The sequence below is a fragment of the Hyla sarda genome, chromosome 5, assembly GCF_029499605.1.
Source record: "Hyla sarda isolate aHylSar1 chromosome 5, aHylSar1.hap1, whole genome shotgun sequence".
Classification (NCBI taxonomy): Eukaryota; Metazoa; Chordata; class Amphibia; order Anura; family Hylidae; genus Hyla; species Hyla sarda.
The window spans coordinates 41,196,614-41,213,426 of NC_079193.1; positions in this window are offsets into that span (position 1 = coordinate 41,196,614).

Here is a 16,813-nt window from a genome sequence, read left to right on the forward strand (position 1 = left end):
TACTACCTGCCTACTGGGGGGGAGGAGTTAATCTGGGGGTACTACCTGTCTGCTGGGGGGTCTAATCTGGGGGTACTACCTGCCTACTTGGGGGGGGGGGTAATCTGGAGGTACTACCTGCCTACTGGGGGGAGGGGGCTAATCTGGGTGTACTATCTGCCTACTGGGGGGTCTAATCTGGGGGTACTACCTGCCTACTGGGGGAAGGAGTTAATCTGGGGGTACTACCTGCCTACTGGGAGGGGTTAATCTGGGGGTACTACCTGCCTACTAGGGGGGATTAATCTATTTAATCTATATGTACTACCCGCCTACTGGGGGGGTCTAATCTGGGGGTAATACCTGCCTACTGGGGGTTAATCTGGGGGCACTACCTGCCTACTGGGGTTTAATATGGGGGTACTACCTGCCAACTGGGGGTTAATCTGGGGGTACTACCTGTCTATGAGGGGGGGGTCTAATCTGGGGCTACTACATGTCTACTGGGGGGACTAATCTGGGGGTACTACCTGCTTACTGGAGGGTATTAACGTGGGAGGAGAATGTGACATGGGAGCGGAATGTGCCATGAAATTGGGGACATGTGACATGGAAGGAGAATGTGGCATGAAATGGGAGACATGTGACAAGGGAGGGAGAATGTGACATGGGGGGAGATGAGACAGGGGGTAGGGATGGGAAGGGGAGAATGTGACAGCAGGGGGGGGGTTAATGTGACAGTGGGGGGGAGAATGTGACAGCGGGGGGGAGAATGTGACAGCGGGGGGGGGGATGTGACAGTGGGGGGGGGGGGGGAGAATGTGACACCGGGGGGGGGGGAATGTGACAGCGGAGGGGGGGAGAATGTGACAGTGGGGGAAGAATGTGACTAGGGTGGGATAAGAATGATATGGGGAAGATGTGAAATGGGTGGTGGATATGAAATGGGGGGATAGATGTGAAATGATTGGAGATTGGACATGAAATGGGAGGATTCCACCATTTGTTTATTATATCGAAATATATCAAATTTTTTATTTCCATAATCGCAATTGAACAGTTTCCCTATATCGTGCAGCCCTACAGCCCTACTAGCTATAAGCCTTCCAAACTTTTGATGTTGGTGACACCCTTTTTTGACATGCATAGTTTGGTGACCCTCTCCTTGCCATACTGCCAATTGCACATATCTCGTTGCCCATTCTACGACACACAGCGGGATACCAGGATCAGCATTACTTCTGCGGCTGCTTCCCCCATACCATTTTTTCCCCCTTCATCACCCTCTCTGCCACTTCACCCTCCCCCCAACCCCCTCTGTGCCATTTTGTCCCCCCATTCAGCCCTGTGGTCAGACATAAAAGAAATTCAAAAAAGAAAAGAACTTCCTGTACTGGAAGGATTAAGATGTTTAAATAGATGTCATTTACAAATCTGTTTAACTTTCTGGCACCAGTTGATTTAGAACCCCATTAAGAACAGTAACCAGTATCGGCTGCTGCGGGACCAGACAGTCCCACGACACACCTAGGGATAGCCGCCGACACACTAATGTGTGTATCACCAATTTGGAAAGCCCTGCATTAGAATGTGTAGATCACTAAACTACCAGAAGGTGCATCCAGAGTTTCTGGAGGGTGAAGACTCCGAAGACAACGTGTGAAAATCTTTACCAATATACGAGGGACCACATTCAAAAAGTTTCTGCTGTATTTTCTTGGAAAACAGTGGGAGGAGGATGAATTACTTGTGTATTAATGTGTTATGTGACTGTGGTGTCCCGGTACTGTATTACATACTGTACCTTGGTATGGGTCCACAAAGTCAGAGTTCCTAGGAAGCATGGGGTCCTCAGGTCTAGTCCTCCCCTAGTCACCCCTTAAATAGTTAATATATTATTAAAGTAAATGTAAATAAATGTATATAAAAAGTGTACTTACCTTGCGCTAGCGTCGCAGGACCTGCTGGTCACGTGACGATGTTCTAGTCTCTATGGTAGTTCAGAAGGACCTTTGGAGGTTCATAGGACATGTGATACCCACAATGCCTTGTAAAGCTGATTGACAGATGGCATGGACCAATCCTAAAACGGCCAGCCCCTGCCCACATAAGGGAACTGCCGCCATTATTCTCTCTCTTGGGTTGCTGTCACTGAATGAGGTAGGACCTCCGCAACTTTCAACGACAATTACTAGGCCAAAGCCTTGCGGCCTCGGCTGAATTACACAGTGACTTCTTCTAAATTCCCCGCTAATGTTGGCAAGGACCCTGGACCTAAATATAACCCTAAATCCAGTGGATCTGCACATACTAAATCCCTAAAAGCTAAAAGAACTTACTAAAAGTCCCAACAGTCAATCTCAGCTAAGCTGTTCATAGACTCTGTTACAAAGACTTTGTTCTTATGTTCGCATTTTACAGAAAATCTTCAGTAAAGTTTATGCAAGTTTTCAGCGAAGCTCTGGTTGTGGACAATACTTTATTCTGCAAACACCTATCGTCCTTGGGAAGGGTGGCGATAGGCCAAGTCATACAGCATTTAACCCCCACCCTGGCGTCACGACTGACAAGGGTTAATAGCACCCTTTATAACCTGCACAGCAACATCCCGATCGCCATTCACACCCACAAGGCACCACATGACTATGTAGAAAACTATTTTTTTTAATGTAATTTACATTAATGTAATTTATATTGAAACACTTTTTTTTTTTACATCACTCGTATAAGTAAATGTTTGTACATAGTTATATTTGATATATGTTTTTTTTTTTTTATTTGTCAGGATATTTGCAAACACTATGATATAACTATAACGTGTGGGACAAAAGGGGCCAAATTCTTTTAAAACCTTCTGCATACGCAATTCCTCGCGACCCAATTTTTTTATGCATGCCAAATATCAGTCTGAATACCAGGTCATACATTAATACGGTATGTCTGCACGGTTATTTCGTAAGTCCTTAAGCTCTAGAACTTGCCGGTATTAGTCCTTATTGGGAACATTATACATGACTGATTTCCTCCTACTTATCTTAAGATGTAGCTGCTCTGACTCATCCTTACCCTAGATAAAAATAAAGGACGTAGATTATTAACATGAGGAAATCATATTCCAGCTCGTCTCCTGTGAGTCGTGCTAATACAGTCTGATTACCGTAACTATCCCGTAACTTTATTGCTGCCCTATGGTAGTGTTTTCCAACCAGATTTCCTCCAGCTGTTGCAAAATTACAACTCCCAGCATGCCCGGACAGCCAACGGCTGTCCGGGCATGCTGGGAGTTGAAGTTTTGCAACAGCTGAGGACACCCTGATTGGTAAACACTGTCGTATGGGAAAGCATTTGTAATTACCCAAACAGCCACCACAGGGGAAAAAAAAGCCATAGGTTTAAATATGTGTGATTTTTCTCAGATATCCCCAGGACTTATGGCAGGGCAGAACAGGAAAATCATACATGCACGTATCAATATCAGTAGTAACAAGGACAACATGGCAACTCAAAATTAGAGGACTGCAACTGGACACCATGGTTAGACGCATGAGTCAAGTAGATAAAAGTTGTCCGATAGGGGACAGCAAATGAAAACACTAAGAATATCTACCTTTGCTTTACTTTCCCTCTTGCTTACCCTGACCTAAACTGAAAAGAAAGCTAAACTAGCTGTCTCTATAATATCCCTGCACTAGCCCTGGATTAAACTATGCAAAACGTTTTTTAAGAAAAAGCACAACCGAGGCAAAACTCTTAAACACTCTTTGACTTCTAAATACTAAAATGACTGCAATCAAAAAATAAAAAAAATCATAAAGCTTGCCCCTTGTGAAGTCCGCAAGCTGAAGGATAGGTAGGTATATGTATTACACTTACAAGATGGCGTTGCACTTAGGTCAAAACACCAACATAGGCCAATTGACTCACCAGAAATGGGCCAGCTGCATTTCCGATCCACCCGATCCTGTTGCTCCCAGACCGGTACCCACCCGATCCTTGGGTTCTCAGATTGTTGATGATGATGAACAATAGTATATAACAGTGCATACGACAGCATGTCACATGTTTGCTCCTGCACTAACCACAGGTACTGATGGATAGTGCGGGAGACGTTGATTCCTATGATCCCTACCTTGGCCGGATCCGTCCAGCCGTTCGCCCGCAATCTTAGTTTTATTATTTCTGGAAATGTGGCTGTAACTGGCATGGGCGGGGTTTCTGTAGCTTAACTGGCACTGACGTCAGCGCCGCCCGCTTATGAATATTCATCCCCTCTCCCTCCAGCTCTCCCTCTCTTCGCCGCTCCTAACTGTTCTTCACTGTACATATCAGGAAGTGGCACATGCACAGTGAAGACCAGTTAGAAGCGGTGAAGAGAGGGAGAGCCGGAGGGAGGGGGGGGATGAATATTCATAAGAGGGCGGCACTGCGGACGGGCAGCGCTGACGTCAGTGCAAGTTGAGCTACAGAAACCCTGCCCATGCCAGTTACAGCCACATTTCCAGATATAATAAAACTAAGATTGCGGGCGAACGGCCAGAGGGAGCCAGCCAAGGTAGGGATCATAGGAATCAGCGTCTCCCGCACTATCCATCAGTACCTGTGGTTAGTGCAGGAGCAAACATGTGACAGTTTTCCTTTAATGTTCTCATTGTTTAGGTAGTACTTATCAGTACTTATCAGCTACTGTATGCTACATAGGAAGTTCTTTTCTTTTTGAATTTCCTTTCTGTCTGACCATAGGGCTCTCTGCTGACACCTCTGCATGTTTTAGGAACTGTCCAAAGTAGGAGCAAATCCCCATAGCAAACCTCTCCTGCTCCAGACAGTTCCTAAAATGGACAGAGGTGTCAGTAGAGAGCATTGTGGTCAGACAGAAAGGAAATTCAAAAAGAAAAGAACTTCCTGTGGAGGATATAGCAGCTGATAAGTACTGTGAGGATTAAGATTTTTAAGTAATTTACAAATCTGTTTAACTTTCTGGCACCAGTTGATTTAAAAAAAAATAAAAAATGTTTTCCAGGGGAGTACCCCTTTAAGGCTAAATTCATATCTGTGCTCTTTAGAGAGTCAGTTCAGAGGCAAACAATGGAGCTGGATGGTCCATTGCGCAACGTTCACCAACGGGTATTGCCGGATCGCGTTGGCTTAAAGTGGGGTCCATCGAGTCTCTGTCTGGTGTCCATTGTTTTCCAGTAGTGCCATTCCCATAATCTGAATGGGCCCAGCAAACAGATCTCCCATGAATGGAGCTCGGCGCTGATGTTAACACAATCTAAGACAAAATCCACTGGAATCAGTCCCTATGATATGGAGCATCAATAAAATATGGCATGTTTTGTCCATATATTATTTGTCCCTCCCAATTTCAATATTTGCCATTGATAGGACTGCTTTCTATTCAATTTACAAATCTGACCTAAGTGTGAATAAATGTTAGTTCTGGTAATATACCAGTCAATAAATGTATTCCATACAAAGACCATTTATATGACTTTTGGGTTGGGCCAAACATGACTCTTTATGAGCATTCTGCAATCACTTTTGGAAGTGTCAAAGATACAACGATCACATGTGGTGTTGAAGAAAACAAAGACTTCTATCTCCTGCCCCAGCATTTGGTGAGCATTTTGTTATGGTGTACCCATGGCTTGCGTTAATGAAGCCAAACATATATATGGATTATATAGAAATCTGCCATCATGATTGGACGGTACACACAGCACATAGCACTGAAATGTCGTGTAACACTGGGGCACTGTTGCTTCAGACGACCAATGTACAGGGGGGGGGAGAGCTCAATATTTGTCCTAAATATTGTGCATCCTTTACTTCAAATTGTTTGGATTGTAAACTAAACCCTTCACAGCTACCAATGGAATGTTTAGCTTTGGGATTCCTTCCCACCTTGTAGGATGGAGGATCCTATAATGTCATTACATTTGTTTATTTTCCAAGTTTGCATTCCAGTAAGAAGCTCCCCATTACCAGTAAGGTAGAATTTGCATTTCAGATCAGTTTCCTCTACTTTGAGTTTTTCAATGGGAATGTGTTCTTCTCAATCCTAGGGATGGGAAGAGTGGAATTTTTTCGAATGCCAAACTGTAGCATACTAAGCTGTATGCTAATACAAAAAACGCCCATGCACCAGGGGGGCATCTAAGGAGGACGGGTAGGGTATATTTCCTAGTTTCTTGGTGCAATTGTTCCACCACTTTCCAAACTCGGAGATGAAATGGTAAGCAAGAATTAATTTACCCCTTAAAGGGGTACTGTAACATAAGACAGCTTATCCCCTTTCAGCAGTCAGACCCCCCGCGCTTTCCTGCCCGGTGCCCCGGCTCTACCATGCACAGAGCTATGTCGACCCTTCACATGAAGCAGTTTTATCATTGGCCAGGAAGTTTAGATACAGGGGTAGGGCAGCAAACTGAATTTATGATCATGGTAAAGATCATGGGTCGACCCAGCTCTGTGCATGGGAGAGCCGGGGCACTGGGCCAGAAAGCACGGGGGTCTGACTGCTGGATAGGGGATAAGCTGTCTTAAGTTACAGTACCCCTTTAAGGGGTTAAATAAATTCTTGCTTACCATTTCATCTCCTAGTTTGGAAAGTGGTGGAACAACTGCACTAATTCCTTTCCGATTAATCTGCAGAATCAGTTTGTGGAGCTTTTCCTGTTTATGGCTATAAAATATGCAGCGTGGGCTCTAAAGAACGGCTGGAGATTATTTCCTGCTGGGGAACTTTATCTAGTGCTGGGAAGTAATAATCCGCTTTTCTCTATTGCAGTTTAAGAAAAAAGCTACTTTTATCGCCAACTTAAAGCTGTTTCTCATCCTTATTCAAAAGATTACAGATTGCCTGTTTGTTTCTTATAATTGGAGCCTTTTATAGAAAAGCTCAAACATTTGCTGATACTATCAGATATGGCAGCAGACTAAGTTACAGCTTGTTATCTCATGTTACCGGGACTTACCTGAATCTCATTGTAGCACGGCTTAAAAATAAATGTTGTTATATTGTTCTAGTAATGAAATTATAATCATTGCTGGACCTGCACAACGTATGTTCAACAAACACAAGAACAACTTTAGGGTAGGGTTACATGGAATGGATCCCCAGCGTATTTTATGACAGACCCTACGGTGGGCCTCCAGATCGCTTGGGTGCTACGAGCAGACACACGGCGATCTGCGAGTTGCCGCACTCATGCGCAGTGCACTAGCAGACATTGTGGCCATTCCCCCCACTCCCTGAGCTAGACCGAGAGCAGCCACGATGCGTGCGAGTATACTGTGCGTGCGCATGGCGACTCACTGTGTGTCTGCTCATAGCGGCGGATTGCCACTATGAGAAGGCACACTGTAGGGTTTGTCATTGGCGGATCCGCAGTGTATAATATGCTGCGGATCTGTTCTGTGTGACCCTTCCTTAAAATAATATTTTTAGAGAAAAATGTCTCTTACTCTGCTTAAAGGAGTACTCCGGACAGTCAAAATTGCATTTCACTATCGCCGCTCCAGTCCTCTGCTGCCGTCTTCTTCCTGGTTGCCCGTAGTCAAGCATCACACTGCTGCTCAGCCTATCGCTGGCAGAGATGGGACATCACTGCAGCCGGTGATCTGCTGAACAACAATGTGAAGCAGTGGCCACTGGCAACCAGGAAGAAGACAGCAGCGGAGGACTGGAGCGGTGATACCGGGGCACAAAGGGAGCGGTGGCAGATGAATTCAGTTTATTGTTTTAGAAGCTGGCAGCTCGGGCATAATGGCACAAAAAAAGTGCTAACGGGACATTTCCTTTAAATACACCAAGAAGACACAGGATTTTCTCACGCATACATAACACTTACAACCTGGGACGCACATACTATTTAATCCCGTACAACTTGTACAGAATTCCTCATTAACCTTTTGTCTCTTAATATTTTTCTATTATTTCACCATAGTAATATTAATAATCATATGGAGAGTAGACATATTAATAGACATCTATTTCATCTTTTTATTAGGCTTTGTCTGTGCAACATTTGGAAAAATAAACTGGCAACAGATATGTAGCATAAAACAGACGGGTTTGTTGTACTTGGCGGCAGAAACACAAGGCATTTGAATAAAGTAAACAGTCTGTTAGGCATATGCCCGTACTCTGGGTTATGTCTTCAATTACATACTGAAAGCTGCTGGATCTAATGTAAAGACAATGAAGCCGTCAGAAAAGGATCTGGACATGTCAATGAGCTGTATGGTTATAAATAATTATTATAGACAATCATCATGAATGTGTCAGTTATTTCCCATAATGTCTTATTTGTAGAGAAACTCATTGCAGACACATACTGATGCACCATACTGTACACATATGTGTTGCCTGTGTTGTCTGCTGGCCCAGTCCTTTTTTATCTCCATGTCCTCTGTTGCACCTACAATACCCTGGTCACCTCCTTTCCTTTCCTCTGCTCCCCACCATACCCCTTCACCGATCTGGGGCTTCCTCCTCCAAAACAACCCTTGTCAGAGGCATAACTTGTAACAACTGGGCCCCAAGGCATTGGGCCCTCTCAGACACCAGGACTCAGGTGGGACTACCATCTCTGCACCTTATATAGTTAACTCCCTGATTTCTGCAATATTGTTTTATGCTTGTGCCTCCCTGCCTCCCACCATTCTGTGCCCCTTTTCCTTAAGTGGTCCTACACCTTTTGTCTTTCATGTCTCCAACCACTTCCTCAGTGTTCCTGGCACCTTCTGCCCCCTACAGAGCCACTGCAACCTAAAGTACCCAATTCACATACTGCACACTAACCACTACCACTTTTTGACTTATCTCTCCTGGTGCCCACCCTGGTGGTGAGCCCCTGGCACCTTCCAGTGATGGGAAGTTGAAGGATTTCCTTTTAAGAAAATGTGTCATCAGTAAGTGACCTGTTGTTTACATCAGCTTTTTTATGTTACCCATATTAAAAAAAGAAAGATATCTATAAAACTCAATGTGTGTGTGTATGTGTGTATGTATGTGTGTATGTATTTGTGTATGTATGTGTGTATTTGTGTATGTATGTGTGTATTAGTGTTGCTCGCGAATATTCGCAATTCGAATATTATTCGCGAATATCGCATATTCGCGAATTTCGCGAATATAGCGCTATATATTCGTAATTACGAATATTCGTTTTTTTTTTTTTTTTCTTCACAGTACACATCACAGTGATCACCCCTCTCTGCTTCCAGCTTGTGTGGTGTAAAGAAGGCTGTAATACTACAGTGTGAGACTGGCGCGCGAAAATTCGCATATGCGAAAATTCGCATATACTAATTTTCGCATATGCGAATTTCCACATGTGCGAATTTTCGCATGCGCGTATTTTCGCATACGCGAAAATAAAACGAGAATATAACGAATATGCGAATATTCGCGAATATATGACGAATATTCGTCCATATATTCGCGAATATTCGCGAATTCGAATATGGCCTATGCCGCTCAACACTAGTGTGTATGTGTGTGTGTGTATTTGTGTATGTATGTATGTATGTGTGTATGTGTGTGTGTATGTGTGTGTGTATGTATCTGTGTATTTGTGTATGTGTGTATGTATGTGTGTATGTGTGTGTGTTTTTGTATATGTATGTGTGTGTGTGTATCTGTATGCATAAAGATTATTTCCCAGCAATGCCCTTTTTTTCTCATGAGCACAGTGAAAGGTGACACCAGTATAGAGATAGCACTGGATCCACCACCATTCACAGCAGTGATCAGAATCTCTGCTGTTTTCTTACCTGGCTCTAATAAGGAAAAAATAAATCTAGATGAAACATTCCATTTTAGTTAGTTCTTAAGGCAAGTGCAACCTTGACTTAAAGTGTGTCGTCAACTGTGTGCGTTCTTATGGATGTCAAGTCTACAGCCCTGTTCAGAGTCTGCAACAATGGAGAAACCAAGATCCACATCACTGCTCCCATGCACACAAGCTATGCAGCCAACATAAGTCAGTGGAAAAAAGAATTGGGTATGTTGAATTTTGACCCTTTGTTCCCTCAGGAAATATGCCATGGTCAGAGATGGTTGGCAATGGCTTTTTTCCCCAAGATTAAGCATGCATTTTTATGGTAAGGTTTGGGGAAATATATATTGGCTGAACAAGCTTTTGGCTGACATCTATTTAATATATATGGCCACTTTCAGTTCCTGGTTATGTGTGTCATTCATTCGGCAACAACAGCCCCTTAAAGGAGAACTCCGCCCCTAGACATCTTATCCCCTATCCAAAGGATAGGGATAAAATGTCTGATGGTGGGGTCCCGCCGCTGGGGACCCCCGCAATCTCCCTGCTGCACCCAGCGTTCGTTTAGAGCGTCGGGTGCAGCGCCAGAGGCTTGTGACATCACGGCCACGCCACGCTCATGACATCATGGCCACACCCCCTCAATGCAAGTCTATAGGAGGGGTGTGACAGATGCCACACCCCTCCCATAGACTTGCATTGAGGGGGTGTGGCCATGATATCATGAGTGTCATGACGTCACGAGCCTCCGCCCCACATCGCCAGTAATCAGGCATGGAGCAAAGTTCGCCTTGTACACCGGATGTCTGGGGTGCCTCAGCTGAGATCGCGTGGGCTCCCCAGCGGTGGGACCCCCGCGATCAGACATTTTATCCCCTATCCTTTAAATAGGGGATAAGATATCTAGGGGTGGAGTACCCCTACAAACCACCAATGGGTTCCATTTCTCAAGGGATTATGGTCAATTAGATTGGCTCATACAGGGGGTTTTACTTATGCAAATGCACATTTCTAGGCAGTTTTATGGGTATTCAATGCCAAACGAATGGAAATTCCAGTACTGGAAGGTAAGCCTCCATGTTTATTACTGGCTATCATTGTCTTGCCATCATTATCCAGGTCAGTTTCTCGGGAAGTTAACTTTTACAATTTGAAAGTAAATACACACGCAATGAAAGAAAATAATCTTTATCGCATGTTAAGTGCGTCTTATGGTATTTCTCATTACTTGACTGTACATATGGTTTAGATGGCTGCTTTTGTGATGTTTGACTCGAAACATTCGCTCTGCTTCACAGCAAATACCTGGTTTGAATCTGTACATTCTCTCCGGAGAGTCTGGCATTATGGATAAGTATGGTGCGGAAACAATGAGAATCAGATGTGATTATCCCTGCCCTTCACTCAACAGGTTGCATTCACTTTGACGCAATGTGATTTTCCCCTTTTAATAAATCACAGGGGTCCAGCATCTTGTTGTAATTGATATTTATTAAAGAAAATAAGCAATATGACAAAGTCATTTACGATGGGACAGCCTGAAGCGCAGGAACAGCAGCCAGATGGTGATGACCAATATCAATTATCAGCTTCATGTTTTCCTATTAATGATCAAAAACCAAGAACGAAATATTTCTAAATTATGTTAGAGATGTTGACAAACTTCAAGGAAATTACATTATTTAGAAAATAACCTTTAATGATTTGTATATGCCGAGCTCTCACTTTGTGCCGTTGGTATACACGCTAACGGCACAGATTCCTATGATGTTAAAGGAAACAGGATAATTCTACGAGCCTAGCTGTAAGTACTTAAAGGGGTATTCCGCCCCTAGACATATTATCAACACCCATAGACTTGGCATTGAGGGGGCGTGGCCGTGACATCAGAAGCAGGGCGCGACCATGACGTAACGAGCCTCCGGTGCTGCACCCGACACTCTAAATGAACTCCAGATGCAGCGCAGAGATCGTGGGGGTCCCCAACGGCAGGACGCCCACGATCTCCGTGCTGCATCTGGCGTTTGTTTAGAGTGTCGGGTGCAGCGCCGGCGGCTCGTGACGTCACACTTTTCACGTCACAGCCATGCCCCCTCAATGCAAGTCTATGGGAGGGGGCATCACGCCCCCTCCCATAGACTTGCATTGAGGGGGCATGGCTGTGACATCACGAGCGGGGCGTGGCCGTGATGCCACGAGCCTCTGCCCCACATCGCCAGTCATCTGGCACAGAGTAAAGTTTGCTCCGAGCACGGGATGTCTGGGGTGCCGCAGCCAAGATTGCAGGGGTCCTCAGTGGCGGGTCCCCTGCGATTAGACATCTTATCCCCTACACTTTGGATAGGGGATAAGATGTCCAGGGGTGGAATACCCCTTTAAAGTCACAGGCTGCTGATAGAAAACAACTTTTTATGTCTGTTTCCCCATAAAAACATACAGTAATAAGAGTTCTGAATACAGAATTGTCAACTAGAAATAAGAGAATCGGATCATCTCAAACCAATTACCCCCCAAAAAAAGAGCATATGCCTTTGGCCATGTTCGGAATCTCCATGCTGAATTCCACATTGGAAATCCACCGGAGATTGATTCCGGGGCAACAGAGTCCCATTGATTTCAATAGGCTTCTGCTGCATTGTGCACACGTCCGGAATTTCCTGGCACGGAAATTCCGCTTTCCGTGCCTGCAGAAAAAAAATGAATGTATAAATTTTCTCTGCAGACACCACACGGATTGCATAGCTGTCTATGACGGCGCATTCCCATGTGCTATATTATGCCGGCGCCCATACTCTCCGGAATGTCCACACAGAGATTTTCCGTGTGGACATTCCGGATGTGTGAACATAGCCTTACCAGTACCTACAGGATCAAGGACTCCTTTCTTTGACAGGATAGCTTAGGGTACAAAAGAAGCTATGTACAAGAACAGGGACTCCTGTAAAAAAAAAAAATAAAGTAGTCCCTGCTCCTGTACTGTAAGCAGCAATGCTGTATGCATTCCCTCTTAGGCTACTGCCTGGTTCCGTCGGGGTCCGTCGGGTGTTCAGTGGTGGCAGCATCAAGGTGTGGGGGTGTTTTTCAAAAGGTGGGACAGGGAGACTAGTCAGATTTAAGGGGAAACTGAATGGAACAAAGTACAGAGAAATTCTTAATGGGTTTATCCTACAAAAATGTTTATTTTTTAATGATAACATTTTTGTTATATGATAACATAAAAAGCATATACTTACCTCCCCCGCAGCCTTGTTGTCACAGTGCCCGGTCTCCGGTGAACTTCGCTTTCTGGTGCTGCAGACAATACGTCACGTTGCCGCTCAGCCAGTCAACAGCTGCAGCAGTGTTTTACCTCAACCGGTCACTGGCTGGATGGCAATGTGATGTGCAGTCTGCAGTACCAGGAAATTAAGTTCTCTGGAGACCAAGCACCGTTATAACAAGGCTGCAAGGTAGGTAAGTATAGGCTTTTTTACTGTTATCACACAACATGGGCACATAAAAGTTCTCTGGACCTCAGAAAGGGTCGAATGTTCAGCTTCCATAAAGACAATAGGGGAGATTTATAAAAACCTGTGTAGAGGAAGATTGTTGCCGTTGTCCATAGAAACCAATCAGATTGTTTCTTTTATGTTTAAAAAGGACTCAAAAAAGGACTTTAATTATCTAATTATGATCTTGAGTGGTCCAACCAGAGCCCTAACTTAACCTGTTAAGGACGGCGGGCGTATACATACGCCGTTTTAAAGTCCTTAAGGATTGAGGGCGTATGGATACGCCCATGGGAATTCCGGTCCCCGCCGCTAGCCGGTTGGGGGTCGGATCGGGATGACTGCTGAAATCATTCAGCAGGCACCCCGGCACATCGCCCAGAGGGGTCCTGAGACCCAGCCCCCCCCCCCCCCCATGTCGGCGATCGGAGAAAATCACATGTCAATTCAGACATGCGATTTTCTCGACTCCCAGGCTGATCGGGTCTCTGGTGACCCGATCACCCGGCAAATAGGGATGATCGGAGTTGTCAGTGACAGCCCCGATCATCCTAAGGGATAGGAGTGAGGTTGCAGTGCTGCGATCTCCTCCTATCCCCTGCCATTAGTCAGAACTGAGTTCTGACCAATGGCAGTGCAGGACAGGGGGTTGCCATGGAAACCCGCCGTTCTGCCCACTCTTGGTTGTCGGGCAGAACGGGGGGGAGAAGATGGAGGCCTTTACCTGAGGGCCAGATGCGTGGGGCCCGTCGATCATCATAGACATCCAGCGGAGGTCACGGCTCAGGTAGGGAATCGACGGTGGGGGGGGGGAGAAATGAAAGTGAAAGTAATGTGATCTTTACTGTGGGAACCACTAGGAAGGCCGGACTGCAACTCCCAACATGCCCAGACAGCCTAAGGCTGTCTGGGCATGCTGGGAGTTGTAGTTTTGCAACATCTGGAGGGTCACAGTTTGGTGACCACTGTTACAGTGGTGCCCAAACGGTAGCCCTCCAGATGTTGCCAAACTACAACTCTCAGCATGCCTAGACCGCCCAGGCATGCTGGGAGTTGTAGTTCTGTAACATCTGTCACTTCAGATTTTGCAATTTTCATGAAATTTTTGAAAATTGCTGCTCTACTTTGAAGCCCTCAAATTTTTTCAAAAAGTAAAAATATGTCCATTTTATGATGGCAACATAAAGTGGACATATTGTATATGCGAAAAAAAATAAAATTTATTTGGAATATCCATTTTCCTTACAAGTAGAGAGCTTCAAAGTTAGAAAAATGCTAAATTTTCAAAACTTTCATGAAATTTTGGGATTTTTCACCAAGAAAGGATGCAAGTAACGCCGAAAGTTTACCACCAAAATAAAGTAGAATATGTCACGAAAAAACTATCTCAGAATCAGAATATTCGGTTAAAGCGTTTTAGAGTTATTAATGCTTAAAGTGACGGTGGTCAGAATTGCGAAAAAGGGCTCAGTCCTTAAGGGGTTAAACCCAATGGAACATCTCTGGAAAGACCTGAAACAGACCCAATCCAACCTTACAGAGCTTGAGGCTATATTCACATGCTAGAATTTCCACAGCAGAGTCATATTGATTTCAATGGGATTTTGCTGCACTGTGCACATAGCAGAATTTCCGCGCAGGAAACATCTGTCACGGAAATTAAAATTCCAGTGTCCACAGAAAGAATAGACATGTCCTGCAGACTCCGCACAGAATGCATTGCTGTCTGTGAGACAGTGCTTTCTCAAGCAGTCCTAGTCAAGCTGGTGCCCGCAATCTGCTGAATGTCCGCACAGAGATTTTCCGTGGGGACATTCTGGCATGTGAACATAGCCTGAGAGGATCTGCAGAGAAGAATAGAAGAACATTCCCAAATCCAGGTGTGTAAACCTTGTGGCTTGAGCAAGGGGTCTGAATACTTATGTAAATGTAATATTAAAATTTTTCCTTTTCAAAAAATTTGCAAAGATTTCTAACATTCTGTTTTCACTTTGTCATTATGGGGTATTGAATGATTTTTTTTTTTATCTTTTTGCAACATAAATAAATATATTCGTCCTATATTCACCAAAATCGCATATTTGTGCCTTTTTTTTCTATGAGTAAGCCAAAATCCTTCTGGGAAAACGTCTTATGGACAGATGAGACCAAGATAGAGCTTTTTGGTAAAGCAAATCATTCTACTGTTTACCGAAAATGGAATGAGGCCTACAAAGAAAAGAACACAGTACCTACAGTGAAATATGGTGGAGGTCAGTGATGTTTTGGGGTAGTTTTGCTGTCTCTGGCACTGGAGGCCTTGAATATGTACAAGGCATCATGAAATCTGAGGATTACCAACGGATTTTGGGTCCCACTGTACAGATCAGTGTCAGAAAGCTGGGTTTGTTTCCAAGATCTTGGGTCTTCCAGCAGGACAATGACCCCAAACATACATCAAAAAGCCCCCAGAAATGGATGACAACAAAGCGCTGGAGAGTTCTGAAGTGGCAGCAATGAGTCCAGATCTAAATCCCATTGAACACCTGTGGAGAGATCTTAAAATTGCTGTTGGGAAAAGGCGCCTTCCAATAAGAGAGACTGGAGCAGTTTACAAAGGAAGAGTGGTCCAACATTCCGGCTGAGAGGTGTAAGAAGCTTATTGATGGTTATAGGAAGCGACTGATTTCAGTTATTTTTTCCAAAGGGTGTGCAACCAAATATTAAGTTAACCCCTTAAGGACACATGACGTTCTCATACGTCTCCATTTCCGAGTCCTTAAGGACACATGACGTATGAGAACGTCATGTGTTTTACCGGCCCCCCGCAACCATCTGGAGCGGAGCCGGTCCCCGATGCCTGCTGAAATCGTTCAGCAGGCATCGGGGCATATCGCCCAGGGGGGTCATTATGACCCCCCATGTCGGCGATGGCCGCAGATCGCTGGACAATTCAGTCCAGCGATCTGCGGCGGATTCCGGGTCAATCGGGTCTCCGGTGACCCGGAATTATTGGCTGATCGGGGCCGTCAGAGACGGCCCCGAACAGCCAGAGCCAGCAGGGGTGAGGTGGCACTGGTGCCACCTCACGATCGCCCTGATTCGTCGACCGGATTACCGGCCGACCAATCAGGGCGCCTGCTGCTGGTGTCACTCCCGCAACCCGCTCCGCCCCTCTTCCGGAGGACGTGAGCGGGTGCGGGACGTGCACCCCGGGTGCTGGGGACCCCGATCCCCGGCGCCCCTGTTGGGATCGGGGCCCCAGGAGCAGCGGCGGCGGAGACGACGAGGGACTGACCTGTGCGGCGAGGATCGTTGGAGGTGAGTGACAGCCTCCTGCTGTTGCTTAGCAACAGCTCCCAGCATGCAAAAAGGGCATGCTGGGAGCTGTAGTTATGCAACAGCAGGAGGCAGACCACCACAACTCCCAGCATTCCCTTATGGGCATGCTGGGACTTGTAGTTTTGCAACAGCTGGAGGCACATTCTTTCTATGGAAAAGTGTACCTTCAGCTGTTGTGTAACTACAACTCCCAGCTTGCACAATCAGCTAAAGTGCATGCTGGGAGTTGTAGTGGTGCAT